The 25343-nt window shown below is 38.4% G+C and overlaps 1 protein-coding gene across 8 annotated transcripts in view; it reads right to left on the bottom strand.

Annotated features, from left to right (window-relative positions):
- NCOA2 (nuclear receptor coactivator 2) overlaps positions 1-25343 on the bottom strand; it is a 295906-nt gene that overhangs the window by 145222 nt on the left and 125341 nt on the right. For 2 of the 8 annotated variants that reach the window (XM_072804305.1, XM_072804312.1), the window contains exon 3: positions 12166-12240. The exons of the other annotated variants lie outside the window; for them this stretch is intronic. The gene's annotated coding sequence lies outside the window, so the exon portion shown is untranslated. The remainder of the gene's footprint in view (positions 1-12165; positions 12241-25343) is intronic. 8 annotated transcript variants of the gene reach the window in all.

The following is a 25343-nucleotide window of genomic DNA, read 5'->3' as shown; positions in this document are numbered from 1 at the left end:
GGAGCCTGCTTCTCCCTCCACCTGTGTCTGTGCACACTCCTCCCCTGCCTGTCTCTGTCTCATAAATAAATAAAATCTTTAAAGAATAATAATAATCAAGAGTTCCTTTCAGTCTGGCCAATTTGATTTATTTCTTATAAACTGTCAACTCTTAAAACACCTATGTGGAAACACTAGCACAGTGCCTGTGTAACAGGTTAAAATACTAGGGAGACAGCAGATTATATTATATACTTGCTTCATTTTCAGTTACAATTAGTTTCTTATTAAAATCTTTTTAACTCTACCAAGCAAGCAGTTTGGGGAAGGAGTTTAAGTGTTAGGATGTGTTGAGAAGTCAGGCAGAGAAAAAGACAGGTTAAGGAGTTGCCCCAGAAGAAAACCATACTGATGCATAACACACAACTGGAAGATAGACGTACACCATGGGGCTAAAAGAATCTGTTAAACTGGAGTCAGTAGATTAAGCTACATTTTACATTCCTTAGTTATATTTATTGCCTTGGTTTTCTCATCTCAAAAATGGAAAACATGGCTTTTTAAAAAACGGAAGTATAATTAACATACAATTTTATGTTAGTTTCAGGTCCACACCATAATGATTCAACAATTCTATACATTACTCAGTCCTCAAGAAGTGTAGCATGAAAAGTAGATTATATGGAACTTTTAACTGATAAAATACACATAAAAGTTACCATCTTAAAGTAAACAGTTCAATAATGATTTATTCACTGTTTTGCAACATAACTCCAAACTTGTTCATCTTGTAAAACTGAAACCCTAATACCCATTAAACAACTCCCCATTTCTCCTTCTCTCCAGCTCCTGACAACCGCCATCTATTTTCTGTTTCCATGAATTTAGCAACTTTAGACACCTCATTCAAGTGGAATCATACAGTACTTGTCTTTTTGTATATAGATATTTTAAAGAATAATTATTTTACTGCCTGAAGATCAAAACAAAGAGCTTTCATCTCACAAAACCATTTTATATAAAGTGCATTATTCATAAGTAAACCAAGCCAAAATTAGATTAATACAGAAAAACCAAGGACTATTATAGACACAACTACATAGAAGGATTATCATATAAAAGCTACTTATACAAAAAAACTCTAGTTTCTCAGAACTCAAAAGAATTTGACAATTCTAATTCTGAAACTTACTTTACTTTAATTACATTACCCATTCAACATATAAATAACTTGGGTAAGAGTTGTTTACCAATTCTCTCTCTCTCACTAAAAGGAACCATCACCAGTCTGGAAGATTATCCTAACAACTTTCAGAGCCTAAAATGATTACTGAGGTGTCAAGGAACGAACATAAGCTTCCTGAAGACCTCAGTGAAGAAATTCAATGAGAAAATAAAATGTTTCTAAGAAAACAAATTTTAAATTCATAAATGTTGGTACACGGTAACACCTTATCACAAAAAAAGCCAAAGTATAATTCAGAATTATTAAGATAACTAAGGTAATTGTTAAAAACCTTTATAAAGTTGTGGTAATTTTAATAGATACCTCAATATTTTCAGTATGCATTTAAAATCTAAAGTCAATAGTCAGCCAGGGCATCACAGGAAATTGATGTTTCGTAGGAAAATATTCTCACAGTAGGTAATGAGAGAAAACTTTTCTAAAGAATAGCATAAAAACTGCAGGGGGGAGTTTGCTAAAATTCATCTACCTATGTCCTTTTCCTGCTCATGTTATCAAATCTTTGGTTATCTCAGAAATCATTTCTACAGAGGTAGAGTGGGGTCACAGATACTCTAAAACTAATACCATGTGCCCTTTATTAGCTACAATGGAGTTTTTACAAGTTATTTCTCAGCCAAATCACAGGGAACAGCAAAATCCTATGAATTCTCTGATCAAATCAACAGCAGTAAGAAAATGTCTCCTGCCAAACACATCTAAGTAAAATGTCTTGATCCAGATTCCACACTTACACTTCAAGATGTATTACTGTTAGCAAATCTGTCCCTCTGTCATATTTTCTGCTGGCAAGCACAAATAGGTAAAATTTTTAACTCCCCTCCTGAGTGCAGAAGGTGGCTGCAGCAGATTTTATCATTAGCAACTTTAAACTTTTTTCATCACCAAGGCAGTAGTGTTTCAACAGGAATTAGGCTAGGTAATTTGTAAAGTTGTTTCTAGCTTCAGTGTTCTCTGATGGTGGTTTTACATATAGAACTGTGGTTCATTCTCAAACCAAAAGTCTGGTGAGAGTTAAAACAGTGCAATAAACAGATCTTAAGAGTAAAGTTCAAGAATTCTGAAAAATGAAAGGACTTATGTAACCCAAACTCCTATCAAGATGGAAAACACTTTCGTGACCACTGAATACTTCTGTGCCCACTCTCAGGCAATCTCTCTCTCCTTATCCCCACCAACAACCACCAATCTTATTTTCTATTATTACAGATTGGTTTTGCTTTTTCTAGAACTCCAAATAAATGGGATCATACAATAAAGTACTATTTATGCTTCTTTCAGCATAAAGTTTTTGAGACCCATCCGTGTCACTGCATAAATTAATAACTTGTCCCATTTTATTGCTAAGGATATTCGAATATACTGCAGTTTGTTTATCCATTCTCCTCTTCCTGGGGATTTTGGTTGTTTCCAATTAAGAATTCTAAGATAATTCTGCAAGATCCCAACCCCTGGTGTACATACCCTGCATAACCTCAAGTATGATGAATTTTCACTCCAGTGATGAGGCTGTATTATATGGCACAACTAACTTTAGGATAGGGAGGTGGAGGGGATCCCCGGGTTGCTCAGTGGTTTGGCACCTGCCTTTGGCCCAGGGCATGTTTCTGGAGTCCCGGGATCGAGTCCTATATCAGGCTCCCTTCATGGAGCCTGCTTCTCCTCTGTCTGTGTCTCTGCCTCTCTTTCTACCTGTGTCTCTCATGAATAAATAAATAAAAATAAAAAAAAAAAGATAGGGAGATGGGTCTGGTCTAATCAAAATGAGTTTTCTCCAGCAGGCAGCAGCAAAACTCAGGAATGTGAGGCACAAGAAGGATTTGATATGTTACTGCTGATGTGAAGATGGAGGGGACCACATGTCAAAGAACACAGGTGACCTCTAAGAACTGAGAGTAGCACACAGCAAACACCCAGCAAGGAAACAGGACGTTAGTCTTACAGCTGCCAGATACTGAATTTTGCCAACAAGAATGAGCTGAAAGTGGATATTTCCCCCCAATGCCTCCAGATGAGAACTCATTCTTGCTGACACCTTCATTTCAGCCTTACAATAACCCTAAGCATAGAACCCAGCCATGCCAGGCTAGGTTTTCTTTCTTTTCTTTTCCTTCCTTCCTTTCTTTCTTTCTTCCTTTCTTTCTTTCTCTTTCTTTCCTTCTTTCTTTCTTTCTTTTTTTTTTTTTTAAGATTTATTTATTTGAGAGGAGGAGAGGGGCAAGAGAGGAGGGCAAGGGAGAGGAAGACTCTCCAGTGGACTTTCTGCTGAGCCAGGAGCCTGACACGTGGCTTGACCCCACCACCCTGAGATCATGATCTGAGCTGAAATCAAGAGGCAGATGCATACATAACTGACTGAGCCACACAGGCTCCCCTGAATTTCTGATCTATAAAATGGTGAGCTAATAATAAATGAATGTAGTTTGTGGTAATTTGTTACACAGCAAAAGAAAACTAACACAGAATTATTATATACAAGCTGCTACCAATACACATGTACAAGTCTTTTAAAAGACACACATTTTCATTTCTTATAGGTACATACCTAGGCGTGGAATCACGGGGCTCATAGATATATTTTTATAAGAAACTGTCAAACTGTTTTCCAAAGCAGCTTTACCATTTTACATTTCCATCAGCTGTGTATGGGAGCTCTGGGTGTCCCACATCCTCACCAGCATTTGGCGTTGTCAGTCTTTTTAATTTTAGCTGAAATCCTAAATCTGTTAGCAGCCTTCTCTACAGATGGGGCGTAATCCTCATCCACTCCTCTGTGGAGCTTTTATAACATTTACAGCTAATAATACCACAGTATGTCTTGTTTTGTATTCTATGTTAGTGTCTCACAGGGGTTAGGTTCATCTACACTGCAGCATAAATACTAAAGGGCAGGGATCATGCCTTTTACTGCTCTTATAATTCCCAGCAACAATTATCCTAGTACTGCTTCTATAGATTATGTGATCTGATTTATGTACTGACATTTCTTTTTTCTTCTAAAGGTAATTATGAGCAATATGAAAAAATCCTTTTGAAGAGGCACCTTTATAGGAAGGAAAGAGTATGGCCTTGGAGTGATCCTTTAGTGTGAATCCATACACTACAAATATGACTCTTGAACAAGTTATTAACCTGAGTCAGGTTCATATCTGTAAATGGCAGGGGGGCGGGCAGCAGTGCAATGCCTATATTCCAATGTTATTGTGCAGATTCCATGAATTATATCGAAAGCAACTAGCCCAGTGCCTGGCAGAGGAGGACATCAATCAACTGTAGCTATTACTAGCCCTTAGTCTGATTATGCTCTGCAAAAGAAGAGGAGAACCACATCAATGATAAGTTTGAGGAAAGAAAAAAAGAATACAGAAAATGTTGAGGGTTGTGTTAGGTGGATGGAACCACAGGTTGTTTTCATAGTTTTCAAATTATGGAATTACTTAAAATCAATACTAAATTAATTTTAAAATGTTGACAGCTTCTAAAGCTGGGAAAGGGTACGTGGGGGCTTATAACACTATTTTAAATTTCCATGATACAAACCTCAAAAAATAAATTGAATACATTGTACCAGAAAGTGGCAAATCTTTAATCAACAAAGTTGTTGTGGTACACTATTATCATATATTTTATTTACTCATATATTTAAAAATGAGATATACTCTGATATGTCACATTTAACAAGTTGCTGAGTGTGAACTAACTCATCTATGACATTAATTCATAAGCCCATTAACATTGTGATTATACATATTAGATTTTTAAAACTTGATAAAATATCATGGAATAATATATCTGTTAAATATATTTTTATTGAAATGAGGAATAAGATTCATAGATAGTAATAATAAAATGAAAAGTAACATCCATCTGAATTGGCTATTTTCTTTAGACATACGTGTGCACCAAATTAGGTCACTAGACCTCTGACCTCCCTCCTCAAGAGGTGAGTCTGTGATACAGGAAAGGCTTATCTGTGAATATCCTGCTTATGGATATCATCCTACCAATATTAACTAAAGATTTCGTTCTTTTGATATGCAGGAAAATGAGCCTTTGAGAAGGCCCAACTGTGCTAAGCTAGCAGTGAGTCCTATTTTGTTGGGCTATTTCCAATAAAAGGCTTATGCAAACAGCAGTGCATAAATGTCTATGATACTACTGCAGTCGATTATACCCACACAAAAGAGAGCTGAGGAGAAAGGACGATAGAGCGCAATCGTTTCTAAATATGACTCTGCCAAGTTACCACTTCATGAAATGAAATAATATACAAATAGCATACTATACTCTCATCTCAGCATTTGTACTTCATCCAAGGATTTCAGAAGCTTCAACAACTGAATCAGATTCTTCCCAATTAGCACATATGTCCCACTCTAAAGTAGGTTGCCTTTAAAAGGTGCATTTATGGGACGCCTGGGTGGCTCAGTGGTTGAGCATCTGCCTTTGGCTCAGGTCGTGATCCCAGGGACCTGGGATTGAGTCCTGCATCGGGCTGCCTGCAATGGAGCCTGCTTCTCCCTCTGCCTGTGTCTCTGCTCTCCTCCCCCACCGTCTCTCATAAATAAATAAATAAATCTTAAAAAAAAAAAAAAAGGTAAAAAGAAGAGTGCATTTATTCTTTGAAGTCACTGGAACACTACTACCAGGTTATAATTAAAAGTCTGAGGTGATCTGTTAGCCACAATTAATGAGAATCGTAGTAGCCGATGAGGATTTACGCCTTTCAGACCTCAGGCTTCCACACACTCCTAAGGCTCAGGAAGCAGGTTATAGATCTCAAGAATTTGATTCGCTGACAGAATCCACCTTCTAAGATGGACATTATTCCCTAAAATGTTCTGCCAGGATCAATGACCATTTAAAATTGTAAAATCTTAGAACTAAAAAGAATCTGAGAGCCATCCGGTCCAGGGGCTCTTGAAGCCATCCATTTCAGATTCCCAAACTGGGGTAACTCTATACTTTTCCAAACTTTAACTTCAGAATCATTGACATATTAAGGCAGAAAACTTCCCACACTGTTACTAAGAGTTCAAAAAGTAACCAAAGGCAGAGACTAGACTAGACTGCTTCTTCAAAATGTCAGAGAGGATTGAGGTTGCAGGGATAATACAGAAGAACAATAAAATGTCCTTTGAGCGTGATGGCTAACAGCCTCACAAACCTTCTTGTTCTCCTTAACTCTTGTGGATTAACCAGATTTGCTTTTCCGGCTCTGCTATTCCCTGGATCCTCTATATATTAACTTCTCCCACCAAAAGCCAAAAGAACACGTCAATCATACACAAAAAAGACTGGAAGAATGTGGCTCACTGTTCTCACTGTATCATAAAGGACGCTATGCAGATAGATGATAGTAAGACTTCTGTGTCAACCTGTTTTAATTAAGATCTGACTAAAAATTTTCATTTATTCACACACTTGGCCATATAAACAATAATCAAAGTTAGACAAAAAGCTTCTCTTTGTGTGGAGATGCCATATTCTGAGACAAATAATTAATTATTCATCTATTCCAAATCTCCACAGGCACAAGAGGCACTTGTGATAAAAGGTGCTAAGGAACATGTGTTTTATGTTGGTCTAGAAGACTACATCTCTCACAGCGTATCACTGTATCTCAGCACCTCGAGCCAATTCTGACTCAACTTCAAGTGTCACTTGTGAATGCTTCTGAGGTGGATGATTTCTTTCACCTTCCCCTCACCAGGGCTCTTTCTTTTTCTGCTTTCTCCCATTTTCTCTTTCCCTTCAAAAAATCATTAAGATTACTTATCCTTGTTTGGAAGAGAGTAATAATAATTGCAATCATAGTCACCAAGTATAGGAAAAGAGGGAAAAGATCTTTAGGGGAAAAAAGAAATCTTTCCTTAGAGCCCACAGTTTATAGGAATAGTTTATAAAAAAGGAAAAGCATTGTTGATATTTGATCTGATGTCTTTCTCTCTGTAACGGTTTTCCTTTTTTAGCATTAGATTAATTCATTTCCTCCAAAAATATTTACTGAATGCCAGTATCATATAAAGCACTAAGACAGGTGCTGGGGAATACAAAAATGAACAGGACAAAATCCCTGCCCTCAAGAAACCTATAACCAAGGAGGAGAAAGAGAAAAGTAGGCAAAACTTATAAAATGTTATCAAAAGTGCCATTCTGAGGTCTGGGCTATTATAGGAGCAACAGGGGAGAATGCCTGATTTTGGAAAGGAAGTGCCAAGATTTCAGAGACTATCAGGACAAGCAGATCTATATCAAGTGTGTGAGGAAGGGGAGAAATAGGTGTATAAGCAGGGGAGCAGTGGAAGAGCACATCTCTTACAAGGACTCTAAAGAAATACCCAGGAGGGTCCCTAAAAGAGGATGGTGGGAAAAAAGGCTGGAAAGGTGGGCATGAACCAGGTGAGAATGAGCTTTGTCTGCAGAGCTAAGGAGGTTGAAATTCAGCCTGTAGGGAATGGGGAACTCATGAAAGGTTCTGAGCAGTTGAATAAAATGATCTATTTTTTTTTAAAAAGAAAGTTTAAGGGATCCCTGGGTGGCTCAGAGGTTTAGCACCTGCCTTTGGCCTAGGACGTGATCTTGGAGTCCCGGGATCAAGTCCTGCATTGGGCTCCCTGCATGGAGCCTTCTTCTCCCTCTGCCTGTGTCTCTACCTCTCTCTGTGTCTCTCGTGAATAAATAAAATCGAAAGAAGAAAAGAAAAGAAAAGAAAAGAAAAGAAAAGAAAAGAAAAGAAAAGAAAAGAAAAGAAAAGAAAAGAAAAGAAAAGAAAAGAAAAGAAAGAAGGAAGGAAGGAAGGAAGGAAGGAAGGAAGGAAGGAAGGAAGGAGAAAGAAAGAGGGGGGAAGGAGGGAGGAGAGAAAGAAAAAGAAAGAAAGAAAGAAAGAGACAGAGAGAGAGAGAGAGAGAAAGAAAGAAAGAAAGAAAGAAAGAAAGAAAGAAAGAAAGAAAGAAAGAAGAAAGAGAAAGAAAGAAAGAAAGAAAGAAAGAAAGAAAGAAAGAAAGAAAGAAAGAAAGAAAGAAAGAAAGAAAGAAAGAAAGAAAGAAAGAAGAGGAAAGTTTAGGGGTATCTGGGTGGCTCAGTCAGTTGAATGTTGACTTTGGCTTAGATCATGATCCCAGGGTCCTTGGATGGAGCCTTAGGCTAGGTTTTCTGCTAAGAGGGGAGTTTGCTTGTGGTCTCTCTCTCAAATAAATCTTTTCTTAAAAATTAAATTAAATTAAAAGAAAGTTAGTTTACCAGTGGTATGGACTTAAAGAAATGATACTAGTTAGGGAGAACAGTTAGAAAACTGGAGCAATAATATCAATGAGAAACAATGAGACTAGATATAAGCTAAAATACCTAATCCTTAAAAGTCTTAGTACAGCTCATAAATAAACCCTCACATATGTGGCCAAATGGATTTTGACAAAGGTGCCAAGACCACTCAATGCGGTCTCTACATTTGTCTTTTCAACAAATAGTGCTGGGAGGGATGCCTGGGTGGCTCAGCAGTTGAGGTCTGCCTTTGGCTCAGGACATAATCCTGGGGTCACAGGATCGAGTCCCGCATCAGGCTTCCTGCATGGAGCCTGCTTCTCCCTCTGCCTGTGTCTCTGCCTTTCTCTCTGTGTCTCTCATGAATTAATAAATAAAATCTTTAAAAAAACAAAAACAAAAAAACAAAAAACAAATAGTGCTGGGTAAACCAGATATCCACATGCAAAAAAGTGTTTGGACTCTTGACCTACATATACAAAAATTAACTCAAGAGTAGGTCAAAGACCTAAACATAAGAGCTAAAACTATAAAAGTCTTAGAAGAAAACATAAAGGGAAAGCTTCATGGTATTGGATTTGGTAGGGATTTTTTAGATACAACACCAAAAGCAGATGTGACAAAAGAAAAAATAGTCAAGTCAGACTTCATCAAAATTAAAAGCTGTGGGGCAGCCCGGGTAGCTCAGCAGTTTAGCGCCGCCTTCAGCCCAGGGCCTGATCCTGGAGACCCTGGGATCGAGTCCCATGTCAGGCTCCTTGTATGGAGCCTGCTTCTCCCTCTGCCTGTGTCTCTGCCTCCCTCTCTCTCTGTATCTCTCATGAATAAATAAAATCTTAAAAAAAATTAAAAGCTGTGCATCAAAAGATACTATCAACAAAATACAAGGGCAATCTATGGGAGAAAATATTTGCAAATCATATATTTGATAAGAGATCAATATTGAGTATTACAAAGAACCCCAACAACACAGCAACAAAATAAAAAATTTGATCCAAAAAATGGGCAAAGGACTTGAACAGGCACTTCTCCAAAGTAGATACACAAATAGCCAATGAGCACATAAAAAGATGCTCAACCTCATTAGTCAATAGGGAAATGCAAATCAAAGCCACAAAATACCATTTCACATTTATTAAGATGGCTTTTATCAAAAACTAGAGGGGCACCTGTGTGGCTTAGTCAGTTAAACATCCAACTCTTGATCTCAGGTCAGGTCTTGATCTCAGGGTCATGAGTTCAAGCCCTGCACTGGGCTCCAAGCTGGGCGTGGAGTCTACTTAAAAAACAAAACAAAACAAAAAAACTAGAAAACAAGTATTGGCAGGGATGTGCAGAAACTGGAAGCCTTGTGCATTGCTGGTGGCATATAAAATGGTACAGCCACTGTGGAAAACTGTATGCTGATTCCTCAAAAGAATTAAACATAAAATTACCATATGACTCTTCTGGGTATGTATGCAAAAACACTAAGAACAGACCCTTGGAACAAATATTTGTACACCTATGTTCACAGCAGCATTATTCACAATCACTACAAGGTAGAAACAACCCAAGTATCCACTGACAGATGAATGGATAAATAAAAGTGGTACGTACATACAATGAAATATTATTCAGCTATAAAAATGGAGGGAATGTGGACACATCATACTACAAGATGCATGAACTCTGAGGACATGCTAAGTGAAATAAGTAACTAGAGATAAGAACCTCTAAATGAGCTTCCTAGAACAGTCAAGTTCACATAAAGTAGAAGAGTGGTTGCCAGAGAATGGAGAGGAGGAATGGGGAGATGTTTAATGGATGATGGGGAGATGTTTAATGGATGATGGGGAGAGGTCTTCAATTGAGGAAGACAATTAAGTTCTGGAGATGGATATTGGTGATAGTTGTACAACAATGTGAATGTACTTAATGCCATAGAACTGTACATTTAAAGTGATTAAAATGGTAATTTTGTTATGTTTATTTTATCACAATTTTCTAAGAAGTTTAATGTATCCACACTTGAGTCAGAAAATGTAAAAAATGGGCAGCCCAGGTGGCTCAGCAGTTTAGCGCCACCTTCGGCCCAGGGCGTGATCCTGGAGACCGGGGATTGAGTCCCACATTGGGCTCCCTGCATGGAGTCTGCTTCTCCCTCTGCCTGTGTCTCTGCCTCTCTCTCTCTTCTGTCTCTCATGAATAAATAAATAAAATCTTTAAAAAAAAAAAAAGAAAAAAGAAAAAAAAAATAAAAATAAAAAATAAAAAATAAAAAAAAAAGAAATGTAAAAAATGTCTCATATTTGGAGCTTTGCTTACATTTTCAATACTGTCATTATTGCCTCAATGAAAGAGTATTCTCAGTCAGCTGCCAGAAAAGAAAGGATTTATCTTGACTCATAAAAAAGAAAACAATAAGAAGTGATACCTTTAGACCTCAGTGGTTAGACCAAAATTATCCCTGGCTTTTAATGAGGGAAGCCAAAGGACAACACACACATGTGACTACTCCTTTATGAATGACATGTCTGGTCTGGTCTATAATGATTATAGCCCCTGGCAGACAGTATCTCCACTGTACTGTCCACTGCTCCCTTGCAGTAGATTCAATAAACTTCTATCTCCGTTTTTATTTTTTTATTATTTTTTTTCTCCATTCTAAAAAAAATGATTATAACGCCCAAATCTGGTATAGCTGCTGTGCGTCCAAGGTTTCAAGGGATTCATACTAATTTATTATTAGTCTACTAAGTAAAATCACCACCAAAACTTAGGAGTATTTTTCTGCCAAACTTACAAAATAAAGATAAAACCATGTGTTAACTAAGCAAGAGAACCTCAACAAAAAGGTTAGAGAACAATTTACTCATTTCAGAAGTGAGAAAGCTAAGGGTTAGTTAGGTATCAAAGATCTTCCTTAAGTAAGCAAGGAAAAAAAGCACACATAAGTAACTCTACATAATTTTAGCTAACATATGATTCTGTTATTTCTATTTATTTCTATTTTACTTAGAATAAAGTAACTGATATATACCAATTTAATGACAAAAATGCTGAAACACAAAATGAGACTCTCAAGGCTGAACCCTATCACGGAATCTACAAAGTCTGGCAAACGCACAACACATGCTTAGTTACCCCTTTCTCCCATTGCACAGCAGACACTGCTAATTAATCACTTCTGAGCCTGTATGTGGCCTCTCGATTCTTCTCAACACAGCACTCCATGCAATCACTATAATCAATAGGAGTTGGCACCAGAGATGAAGTCTGCTTGCCATCCCAACACCAGGGTGAGAATGGGAGAGAGATCTGGAGCAGCCAAGAATCACAGAGGAGATCCAGTAGAGTCTCTCCTAAGGGAGAGAATATATCAACACACCACAACACAACAGATTCTGCAACAGTGGCTTGCTACATGAATGGAAACTGAATTTGTTGATTTGAAGCAGCCACCTCTCTTTTATTAAACCTGTTTTAGACATGAATAAAGACCCAGCTACGCCCTCAGTGACACAATAAACTCTGTAGTTCTTTGAAAATAGAGCTTTTAGCCTTGACAGGACTGAAGAAGTGAGGGGCACAATTTAGTGTATGTTCTTGGAATTTTGTTAGAAAAATACTTTGCTAATAAAAGAAAACCTTCCCCAGCAGGAGAGGAAAGGTTTCCAGATTGGCCAACTACTCACCACCTGTCCTTCCAATTTTGCTGCTTCCTCCTGGGTTCTACTCAAACTGCATTCCCCACCATTCCTGGAAACCAGCTGGCAGAAGAGGGGGGCAGAGAAATGCAGGCAAATTTGCAAGTGACAAAAAAGTTTTTCAAAGATAAGATCTAAACCAGTCTGCCATTGCTCTGGAGGGGATCTTGACCAGAATGGGAGCCAAAGTGTAGCTTTCTCATTGTATGTGGAAGATTTAACACCACAGCTATGTTATTCAGTCAGGTCATTTTTCTTGATGTTTTATGATATTCCACTCCCCACCCTGTAAACATGGCCAATTTCATTAATAAAGGGATCCCATTCTTTATAAGCAAGACATTCTACTCAGATTACATCAGGTTAAAACTATTTTTTAAAATATTTTATTTATTTATTCATGAGACACACAGAGCAGCAGAGACACAGGCAGAGGGAGAAGCAGGCTCCATGCAGGGAGCCCAACGTGGGACTCGATCCCAGGACCCCAGGATCACGACCTGAGCCAAAGGCAGCCGCTTAACCACTGAGCCACCCAGGTGCCCAGTTAAAACTACTTAATAGACTAAAGAGAGAGGGAAAAAAAGCAATAAAGATATATTTTGAAAAATCACGCCTATCTAATGCTTTCCAGGAGCCAGGTACTGAATTGATATTCCTACCTATTTTCCTCATAACAATCCTATGGGACTGGTACTATGATTTCTCCCAATTTACAGCAAAACTGAGGCACAGAGAGGTCAAGAACAGCTAAGTAAAAGGGCCAGGAACTGCATTTGTGCAGTCTGGTTCCAAAGTCTGTGCTCTTAACCACTATATTTACACACAAAAAGAGTAAAGGCACACATGCTCAGCGATTGCCAAGTATGCAGGCATTATGCCAGGTAAGTGTTTTGCATGTGGTGTCTCACTGGTTCCTCCAAATACCACATGAGACTGGTTTAATCTTCCCCTTTTAGAGATGAAAAAAACCGAGGGTCAGTGAGGTTAAGTAACTTATTCAAAGTTACACAATAGATTGCAAAACACCAGTTACTTATTGGGTGCCAACTATATGCCAGTCACTCTGACATGCATTCTATCTTTAATCCTCTGAATGGCCCTATAACAAAGGTACTAATTTATCCCCATTTTACAGCTAAGGAAAAATGAGGCTTAGAGAAAGGTTTGATAGTATAATTATTAGAGTCAGATTAGTATGAAGAAAAATCCTAACCCAGGCCAGTTGGGTCCCAAATCCCTAGTTTTTCACCCTCGGGATGCTGCTATAAAATACATGTTTATACATCAGCTGCAATATGCACAGCATTATCAGGGGCACAAAGATGATTCAGCTCCATTCAATAAGTTCACGGTATAAAGAAGAAAGAGTGTTACACAAATCACTATAATTTCCATATATCTATTCATCCACTATTCACTGAGGTCCTTACTACGTACAGGGTACTGTAGGTACAGCAGTGAACCCATTAGATAAAAAATCCTGCTGCCTGATCTTACAGTCTAGAGAGGGACAATAAACAGGATAAATAAGTAAAACTTACAATAGATAAGATATTGCTAAGTGCTAAGGAGGAAAAGAAGAATGTAGGTTGAGTAGAAAAGAGAGTAAGTTTTAAACAGTTCAGATAGGGCAGTCAGGGACTCTCCTGCTTCTTGCTAGACCTTCAGACATGAAGCATGCTTCCAATCACCGAGACAGCCCAAACTGCCCCCTTGCTCTCTAAACGTGCCACAGAATCATGGGCCTGCCTGAGAAAAAGCAGCCCTATTTTCTGGCCATTTCCTTCAAGTCTTGTACAATTTGGCCTCTATCAGAACATGTTTTGCCAACACTGTCCCTTGGCTTCTGTAATACTGCACTGTTAGGCTATCACCTATCTGCCTCACCTGTGTTGGGTACACTTCTCCCTGCCACCAAACAGAAAGAGAGAAAAGAAAAGGGAGAGGGAAAGAGAAAGACAGACAAGCAAGCCTAACTACAGGCATTACTTGAATAACATCCTTGCTTTTTCTTCTCCCTATAAAGCCACTCCTTGCAGACTGTATCTGCTGGTGCAGTTTCAGTGATCTCATGTAGATGTGGGGCTCCATTTATACTTCCAGCCTCGTGCTATCACTTCTGCTCCTGGGTCCGCCTGGCTTTCAGTCACTCATAGGCATCTGTCTTTAGCTGTGGCCGAAATGCAGCTCCTTGCTTTTCTGAGGAAAACCCTTTTCCCCCATCTGCTGCTTCATATTCTCTGTTGTTCGGTCAGCTCTAACTCTTCTTTCTCTCTCCATCTTCAAACCCAATTGATGCCCAAGATCTTCAGTTCCTACTTCTGCAGCTTCTCTGGATCGCACACTTTCTCTCCAATCCCTGTGAGACTATACCAAGATTTCCCTCTCTTGTTAGCAGGCTTCTCCAGGAAATTCTCCCCATGTCAGGTTCCTCCCTCCCTCAACTTACTCTGTGGTGGGAATCAAATCTACCACCATAGTCCCTTCAGGTTTAACACAAAAGGGAAATGACCATAGGGTATTGAGGATTAACTGTGCTAATTACAATAATTGACTACTATACTTAATATGCAGTAGGACTCACAATCTGAATCAAGAATCTGGAACTCAGGAGCCTGGCAATCTTTGTCTACCAAGCAGTCCCCTAACTCTATGATCTTAGTTCTGGCGAAACTGGACTACGCAGTGTTCTCAGACTTGGCCTGGCACTTTCCTATGATCATCTCATTCCTTCCCATCTACCTCTCCCGCCATTCATGCCTATCTAAACCTCCATGGATGATCAACTCAGTGGCATCCTTCTCATAAGTCTTCCCTTGTCAATCCCTTCTCGTGAGAGAGACCTTTCCAGGGCGCCTGCTGGCTCAGTCAGTATAACATGTGACTCTTGATCTTGGTATTTTGAGTTCAAACCCCACGTTGGGCATGGAACCTACTTTAAAAAAAAAAGAGAGAGAGAGCGACCTTACCCTTTCCCAGTGCCCAGAAACCATCAAACTAATCTGACCATATCTTCTCAGTCAGTCTGTAAATATTTATTAATCACTTGATGTGTGCTTTGCAATGTATTAGGACTTGAGGACACAAATGTAAAAAACTACTGTTTTCTTGATATATCATGGTTATTACTGTCCACACACTTAATATACCCGAAAGTAAATTATAAACTTGAAAGTGGCCCAGCACTATGATTATAAGCTCTTTGATGTCAGTCTGTGTATTACTCATCTTTGTTTTGTTTTTTTTTTTTTTTAGATTTTATTTATTTATTTATGAGACACACACAGAGGCAGAGACATAAGCAGAGGGAGAAGCAGGCTCCCCACAGGGAGCCCGATGTGGGACTCGATCCCAGGACCCCGGGATCATGACCTGAGCTGAATGCAGACGCTCAACCACTGAGCCACCCAGGCATCCCTTGTCTTTGTATTCTTGATAGCACTGATAAAGACACTTTGTTACAGAATATAAATGTAAATTGTTACATTTGATGGCAACCATAATTTTGTTATATTTCAGTATTGCTATTTCCAGAGACTTTTAAGGGATTTCATAATGAAAAATGAACTATTACTATACCACATGTGAAGGATATTACTATTATTTGTAAATTTTCAGATGAAGAAATAATTATTATACACCTCTTAGATAACTTAAAAGTTCGCTACAATTTAAACATAAAACAAGGATTAGAATTTAGCATCTCAAACACTGGTGCCCAAATTTCAGAGTCTAATGAATAAGAAAGACTAAGAGGAACTCAATAAAACCCTCAATCCTTCTACTAACCTTTCCTATGTATTTCTGTGTTTTGTTATTGAGGGGAGATATCTCAAGTCAAAGTCTTACAGCTGGTAATCACTATGCCATATGTAAATAAGAAATTAAATAGACTAAATAAAGAACAAATTCACTGCACTGGGTCCCTGACTCAGGTGTGAAACACGAGACTGATTAGTCAGAAGGATAAGGCAAATATAAAGTGTGAAGAAAATCTGACAGAAGACAACTACTCTAATCTTTCTCTATTCAACACCTCTAAGAAATAGAACCACAGTCTTCCTTAACAAAGTTATCTAAAATAAAGTAAAAGTCAATTACTCCAGTAGCTTAGCTACTGCAAATATATAGCATCATGCTCAGAGAGTAGAAATAAATCAACATTTCTAAAATATTATTTCTTGGCCCTAATATTTTCAAATGAGTTTTTTTTTTTTAAGATTTTATTTATTCATGAGAGACACAGAGAGAGAGAGGCAGCGACACAGGCAGAGGGAGAAGCAGGTTCCATGCAGGGAGCCTGTCGTGGGACTCGATCCTGGGTCTCCAGGATCAGGCCCTGGGCTGAAGGTGGCGCTAAACTGCTGAGCCCCCCGGGCTGCCCTCAAATGAGTTTTAATTGTGTATCAACAGGGTAGAGTTTAAATAAGGATTAGGGGCCTATTTATGCTTGGTGGTGAGTCAGGCACTGTATTTTCTTTAAACAAAATAATGAACAAGTCGAGAGTTTAAATGCTCAACTTCAAGTGTGAAGTATCATAGGCACAACTAAACCGTAAACTTGGGGTGCCTGGGTGGCTCAGTTGGGAGCATGTGACTCTTTTTTTTTTGTTTTTTTAAGAGAGAGAGCACACAGGTGAGCCAGAGGGGTAGGGGCAGGCAGAGGGAGAAGAGGAGGGAGAATTTTAAGCAGGCTCCACATCCAGCAAGGAGCCTGACATGGTTCTGATCTCCTGAGATCATCAACTGAACTGAAATCAAGAGTCCAACTCTTAACTGACTGAGCCACTCAGGCGCCCCACCCCCTACCTTCTTTTTGCAGGGGAAGCATGTGACTCTTGATCTCAGAATTGTGAGCTGAAGCCCTGTACTGGGTGTAGAAATGTTTTAAAATGAAAAACTTTAAGAAAAATGGTAAACTTAAAAATTATGGAATAGTACACGAACATCTATCTCACACTTGTAAAATGCTAAAGGCAACCATTTGTTTTCCTTAAAAACATCACCAATATCACTCATTTTAAGAAACCTATTCCTTAAAAAAATCCTTTAAAAACTGTAACTAAAGCTCCTAGATTAAAAGAAAATTATAAAACTACAAATATTTAAAAGAGCTTACCAAAAAAAGAGAAGAATTACTGTAATTATTGAAACATGAACTGGTAAATGAACAAAACAGCCGTTTTACTGGGAAAAGTCATGCTATCTGGGTTCTTAGGATAGGTCGTGATAAAGATAAAAGACATTATATAAAAGGGGAATCTTCAAAGCTAACCCCATCCCTTCATGATATGACAATATGCTTTAACAGAAAAGATGAAGAAATGACACAATTATGTGCCTGCTCTAGTTGAAAGGAAAAGGTTAGGATATGGCAAATAGTGAATATGATGGCAAAACACTGCAATAAAACTCGAGTCTTAGTAAAACCTGTAAAGCTAAACAAAACAAAACTTCAAAATTTAAAAAAAAAAAAAGAAAAGGGGGGATCCCTGGGTGGCGCAGCAGTTTGGCGCCTGCCTTTGGCCCAGGGCGCGATCCTGGAGATCCGGGATCAAATCCCACGTCGGGCTCCCGGTGCATGGAGCCTGCTTCTCCCTCTGCCTATGTCTCTGCCTCTCTCTCTCTCTGTGTGACTATCATAAATAAATAAAAAAAATTAAAAAAAGAAAACAAAAAACAAAAAAAAACACAAAACTTCAGTACCTATAGCAGACATTATGAAATAACTATACCTAAGAAAGTAGCAAGGCTCTCACACTTTAATACCTCTTAAATATCAAAGCTTCAAATTAAAGTAATTTTAAGAACGGTTAATATTTATTGAGTGCTTCGTAAGTGCTAAGCCTAGTGTTAAGCACTTTACACACATTATCTCATTTAATAACAACCCTATGAAGCAGATATTTATATTATCCCCATTTTACAGTGTTAGCTTGGATTCAACACCCAGAATCTGACTTGGGTCCTTAACTACTACAGTAATATATACTGTATTAATATATGTGTGTTTATATAGACATATTAACATATGGTTCTTAACCATACAGTAATACATGCTGTGTTACCTTTTGTGTGAATTTAATAATCAAGCACATACACAGAATAATTAATATGCCTAATCCTCTTCTCTTTTGGGAATACCCATCTATAATATTCAAATCTAATCTATACATATAAAGTACTTTTATATGAAGAAGAGGGGAGAAGCACAGTAATGATAACTGGTCCCAGACATGGAAAAAAGAAACCAGAGTTACCCTTTATTGCATTTCCTTTAATCAGAGCCCAGACAGAGGCATGGCTAGGATCACTGCAAGAGGGGTACATGGGCACAACGCCCATACTCAGGCAAACCATGATCTCTCAATATGCTGTGTATGCAACTTTAATAGATTTACAGGCATACTGTGGAGATACTGTAGGTTCTATTTCAGACCACCACAATAAAACCATTTTTGCCATAAAGTGAATCAAATAAAATTTGTTTTCCAGTGCATGTAAAAGTTATGTTTACACTATACTATAGTCTATTAAGTGTGCAACAAATAGCATTGTCTTAAAAAATGTACAGACACTAATTAAAAATATTTTATTGCGGGATCCCTGGGTGGCGCAGCGGTTTGGCGCCTGCCTTTGGCCCGGGGCGTGATCCTGGAGACCCGGGATCGAATCCCATGTCGGGCTCCCGGTGCATGGAGCCTACTTCTCCCTCTGCCTGTGTCTCTGCTCTCTCTCTCTCTCTCTCTCTCTCTGTGTGACTATCATAAAAAAAAAAAAATTTAAAAAAATATTTTATTGCTAAAAATTGCTAATCATTGTCTGAGTTTTCAATGAGTAGTAATCTTTTTGCTGGTGGAGGGTCTTGCCTTGATGTTGATGACTGCTGAAGGTTGGAGTGGTTGTAGCAATTTCTTAGAATAAGACAACATGAAGTTTGCTGCAATAATTGACTCTTCATTTCACAAATGATTTCTCTATAGCATGCAATGCTATTTGATAGCATCTGATTCATAGAACTGCTTTCAAAACTGGGGTCAATTCTCTCAAACTCTGCCACTGCTTTACCAACAAAGTTTATGAAATATTCTAAATCTTCTGATGTCATTTCAACAATTGTCACAGAATCTTCACCAGAAGTAGATTCCATTTTAAGAGATCATTTTCTTTGCTCATCCATAAGAAGTAACTCCTCATCTGCTCAGGATTTATCATAAAATTGTAGCAATTCAGTCACACTTTCAGGCTCTACTTCTAATTCTATTTCTTGTTGTTTCTACCACATCTGCAGTGACTTCCTCAACTGAAGTCTTGAACCCCTCAGAGTCATCCATGAGGGTGAATCAACTTCTCCCACATTCCCGTTAAATGCTGATATTTTGACATCTTCCCATGAATCACACATGTTTTTTTTAAATCCAATTTGCCAACATATACTATAACACCCATGCTCATTCCATCAAGTGCCCTCCTTAATGCCCATCACCCAATTACCCCATTCCCCCACCCACCTCCCCTTCCACAACCCTTTGTTTGTTTCCCAGTTAGGACTCTCATAGTTTGTCTCCCTCTCTAATTTTTCCCATTCAGTTCCCCTCCTTTCCCTTATAATCCCTTTCACTATTTCTTATATTCCACGTAAGAGTGAAACCATATGATGATTGTCCTTCTCTGATTGACTTATTTTACTCAGCATTAATACCCTTCAGTTCCATCCACGTCAAAGCAAATGGTGGGTATTCATGTTTTCTGATGGCTGAGTAATATTCCATTGTGTATATATACCACATCTTCTTTATCCATTTATCTGTTGAAGGACATTTTGGCTCCTTCCAGTTCGGCTATGAATCATACATGTTCTTAATGGCATCTAGAATGGTGAATCTGGGGCAGCCCAGGTGGCTCAGTGGTTTAGCGCCACCTTCAGCCCGGGGCCTGATCCTGAAGACCCTGGATCGAGTCCCACATCAGGCTCCCGGCATGGAGCCTGCTTCTCCCTCTGCCTCTGCCTCTGCCTCTCTCTCTCCCTGTGTGTGTGTCTCTTGTGAATAAAATAAATAAAATCTTAAAAAAAAAAGAATGGTGAATCCTTTCCAGAGTTTTTCAGTATACTTTGCCCAGATTCATCAGAGGACTCACTATCTATGGCAGCTATACTTTCTGAAATGTATTTCTTAAAATAATAAGACTGTAAAGTCAAAATTACTCCTTGATCCATGGGCTGCAAAATGGATGCTGTATTAGCAGACATGAAAACAACATTCATCTCGTTGTACATCTCCATTAGACAGTTTATGTGACCAAGGGCATTGTCAATGAGCATATTTTGAAAGGAATCTCTTCTTCTGAGTAGTAGTAGGCCTCTATAGCAGGCTTAAAATATTCAGTAAACCATGTTGTAAACAGATGTGTGGTCATTCAGGTTTTGTGGTTCCATTTTTAGAACACAAGCAGAGTAAATTTAGCATAAATCAAAAGGGCCTTTAGGATTTTCTCAATAGTCAATAAGCATTGATTTCATCTTTAAGTCACCAGATGCATTAGCTCCTAACAAGAGAGTCAGTCTGTCCTTTGAAACTTTCAAGCCCGGTGCTGATTTCTCTCTAGCCATGGAAGCCTTAGATAGCAACTTCTTCCAATAGCAGGTGGTTCCATCTTGACTGAAAATCTGTTGCTCAGTGGAGCCACCCCCATTAATTCTCTTAGCTAGATCTTCTGGATAGCTTGCTGCAGCTTCTGTATCAGCATTTGCTACTTCACCTCACTCTTGTATGTTATGGAGACAGCTTCTTCCATAAATCTCATAAACCCACCTCTGTCAGCTTCAAACTTTCTTCTGCAACTTCTTCACCTCCCTCAGCCCTTGAAGAACTGAAGAGAGTCAGGTCTTGCTCTGGATTAGGCTTTGGCTTAAGGGAATATTATGGCTGGTCTCATCTTTTATCCAGACCATTCAAACGTTTCCCCTATCAGCAATAAAGCTGTTTAGCTTTCTTACCATTCATGTTTTTACCAAGGAGGGTAGCACTTTCAATTTCCTTCAAGAATTTTTCCTTGTATCTACAACTTGGCTGTTTGACACACATAGTTTTCAGCCTGTCTAAACTTCCCACATACCTTCTTCACTAACCCTAGTCATTTCTAGCTTTTGATTTAAAGTCAGAGACATGTGACTCTTCTTTTCACTTGAACAATTAGAGGCCATTGTAGGGTTATTAACTGGCCTAATTTCAGTATTGTTGTGTCTCAGGAAATAGGGAGGCTCGAGGAAGGGGAGAGACAAGGGACCAACTGATCAGCGAAGCATCAGAACACACATCCATTTATCCATTAGGTTTGCTGTCTTATATTTGCAAATGACATATCCAGTAAAGGGTTAGTATCCAAAATATATAAAGAACTTCTACAACTCAATATCCAAAAAATGAATAGTCCAACTAAAAAATGGGCAGAAGACACAAACCAACATTTCTCCATTTCACATCCAGATGGCCAAGAGACACAGGAAAAGATGCTCAACATCACTAACCATTAGGGTAATGCAAATCAAAACCACAATGAGCTATCACCTCACACCTGTTAGAATAGCTAAAATCAACAACGTAAGAAATATTAGGTGTTGGCGAGGATGGGGGGGACCTCTCGCACTGTTAGTGAGAATGCAAGCTGGCGTAGCCACTGTGGAAAACAGAAGAGAGGCTCCTCAAAAAATAGAACCACCCTATGATCCAGCAATTGCATTACTATATATTTATCCAAAGGATACAAAAATATGAATTCAAAGGGAAACATGCACCCTGATGTTTATAGCAGCATTACCTATTATAGCCAAATTATGGAAGCAGTCCAAGTGTCCATCAGTTGATGAATGGATAAAGAAGATGTGATATGCATGTGTATGTGTACACAAACACACGAATATTACTCAGCCATAAAAAAGAATAAAATCTTGCAATTTGCAATGACATGTATGGAACTAAAGAGCATAATGCTCAGTGAAATAAGTAAGTCAGAGAAGGACAAATACCATATGATTTCATTCATATGTAGAATTTAAGAAACAAAACAAACAAACAAAGGGAAAAAGGAGAGAGAGAGGAAAACCAAGAAACAGACTCTTAACTATAGAGAACTGATGGTTACCAGAGGGGAGGTGGGGGTGGGGATGGGTTAAAATATAGTGATGAGGAGTAGGAGTGTGCTTGTTGTGGCGAGTACCAGGTGATGTATGGAAATACTGAATCACCAAATTTTACACCTGAAACTAATTCATCCTGTATGTTAACTAATGGAATTTGAGTAAAAACGTTTTTTAAAAGTTTGCCGTCTTATATTGTCACAGTTCACAGCACTCCAAAACAATAATAATAACATCAAAGATCACATATCACCATAACAAATACAATAATAATGAAAAAGCTCAAAATATTGTGAGAATTACCAAAATGTGACACAGAGACACAAAGTGAGCAAATGCTGTTGGAAAAACAGAGCTAAAGAACTTGCTTGATGCCGAGTTACCACAAACCTTCAACTTGTAAAAATTCAATAAAGTGAAGCACAGTAAAACGAGGTGTGCCTGTATACAAGTATGGGGGAAAGGGAGGTAGGACAAGACACCAGTGGATACAAGTGCTATTTGTCTAAAAGACAGTGATAAATGTGGGAAGAAGGAAGAAAGTCTTAATTTCAACCTTGATCCGAAAGACTGTATTTCTCTTATCTTTAAGGAAGTGAAGTAGTGAGGAAGCAGAGTTATCATTCTCATGTATATGGTTATGATCATTTTTAGAAAAAAAAAAGCCACGTTTAAGCCTCTCATTTTTTTAAAGCTTGTTTATTTTTAAGTAATCTCTACACCCAATGTGGGGCTCAAACTTACAACCCTGAGATCAAGAGTTGCACACTCCTCCAACTGAGCCAGTCAGGTGCCCCTAAGCCTCTTATTTTTTATAACATGATTTAAGGTAAGCCTATAGTTTCTACCACAAGTTTCAGCATTTTCCTTTTGTTCTAAAAATCAAGAATTAGTTTCATATTTTTGAATTAGGGCTGTCAACTACATGAGTCTACCAAGGATTAGCTAAGGTCTGAAGTTTAACTGAAATAACTTCTTAAAAACAATACAATATGTCTACATAGAAATCAAATTTAACAACTCTTCTAATTTAATCAGAAAAAAACCTGTTTATGCTTTTAAATGGAATAGTATATAGTATACATTCTTTATCTCAAAGTAAATGTTACTAAATACATATAAAATGTTTTTCACATGTCAAATGCTATTTTCCTATTAAATCACCACATCATATGGGAAAACTATGCTTCCATAAAAAAGAAAAATCACACTAATGGGCTGAGCTAAGAATTTGGAGACCTGACCACATACATGCCTAAGAAGTGTATATTCCAACAGGGGTCTGCAAGCCATCAGTTGTGCCCATTGGCTTAAGTGTATCTCTTCTAAAAATCAAAAGCAATCAAAACTGATCAGAGCATGGCAGGAGAACAAATGTCTTGTTAGCTGACCCCTCTCCATTTTGGACAGCATAAAACTCATGCAGCAGAGCAAGAGAGACATAAATTATGATCCTCTGCACTTCCCTTAACAGAGTCTATTATTCAGGTTCAGGATTGCATAATCCAGATGTAGAAATTATATTTTAAGATGTTTTCTAAGAAAATTAAGACAAAATTAAAGATATTTCATGGATATAGAAAATATAAGAAGCTAATTCTTTAACTCTCTTTCAAATAACTTTAAGTGCTAACATAGCTGGAACACTCATCAAAGGGCTTTCTTAGGTTCTACTAAACATTGAGACTGACACAATTATCATGACCAACATCTGGCCCCAGTCTCCTGAAAAGAATACAGGCAGGAACACAGCTTACCAGCAGGGAAGCATTAGGCACAACTCTGCTGTAGAAGTACTTCCACCGGACCATGCATCCATTTAGCTCAGGTCCACACTGGCGGGGTGCAAGAGGTACCCCTTTAGGATGTTTCCTGCTCCACAGAAGCCAGTATTCCTTTAATAAGTTCAGAAGCAAAGCTCCCAAGGTCCCCATAAGGGAAATGCTCATTTATAAGAGTCACTGCACCAGGGAAGCTCAACACTAGGGCTCCCCCATCAGGTATTTATATTCCATTTAGCCTAGTCAAGATGCAGTTTACCATTATGGGGTCATTTTTACATACACAACATTGCCTAGAATCAAAGTTGAGACATAGTCTTATCAGATTACCAAAGGAAAAGAGTTACAGAGTTAACCAAAGACTAAATATGCCAACCTAAAGTATCTGGAATATATCAGTAACTATAAATCAATATGAAAAATACAACCCAATAAAACATGGGTTAGATATTAATTGACAATCCAGAGGAAAGAAACAGAGTGGCCAATGTGTAAACTCAAGGGCAATCTGAGAATGCATTTTATTTTACTTTTTTAAAGGTTTTATTTATTCATGAGAGACACAGACAGAGGGAGAAGCAGGCTTCCAGGAGGCAGCTGGATGCAGGACTCAGTCCCTGGGCCCAGAATTATGACCTTAGCCAAAGGTAGATGTTCAACTGCTGAGCTACCCAGGTATCCCTCGGAGAATGCATTTTAAGACTAAACTGAAAATACCATTTCATATCCTTGACATCATCAAAAATTAAATTTTATCATATATCCTACAGCCTAGCAATTACCCTGCTAGGTAATACTCCAGACAAACTCTCATACATACACAAGGTGACATGTACAAAAATGTTTGCTCCTGGAATGCTTGTAATTGCAAAAAATTACAAAACTAAATATTCATCAAGAGAAAAACAGACAAATATGGTCACATAATGGAATACTGTACATGTGACTGACCTGCAAATACACAGATGATTATCTTAAAAAAAAAAAAAACCTATAATGCTATAGGAAAAAGGCAAGTTGCAGAATAACATGGACAGTGTGGTACTGTTTAAGTTTTAAAACACAGAAAACAGGGGTGCCTGGGTGGCTCAGTCAGTTAAGCATCTGAATCTTGATTTAAGCTCAGGTCATGATCTCGGGGTTGTGAGATCTCTCTCTCTCTCTCTTTCTCTCTCTCTCTCTCCCCCCTCCCCCCGCCTCTGCCCCTCCCTCAGTGTGCTGGTGCACTCTCTCTCTCTGTCTCT

This window comes from Canis lupus, chromosome 28 (assembly GCF_048164855.1).
Source record: "Canis lupus baileyi chromosome 28, mCanLup2.hap1, whole genome shotgun sequence".
In the NCBI taxonomy this organism is placed as follows: domain Eukaryota; kingdom Metazoa; phylum Chordata; class Mammalia; order Carnivora; family Canidae; genus Canis; species Canis lupus.
The sequence above is the reverse complement of the archived record's forward strand: the minus strand, read 5'-3'. Positions and strand labels throughout refer to the sequence as shown.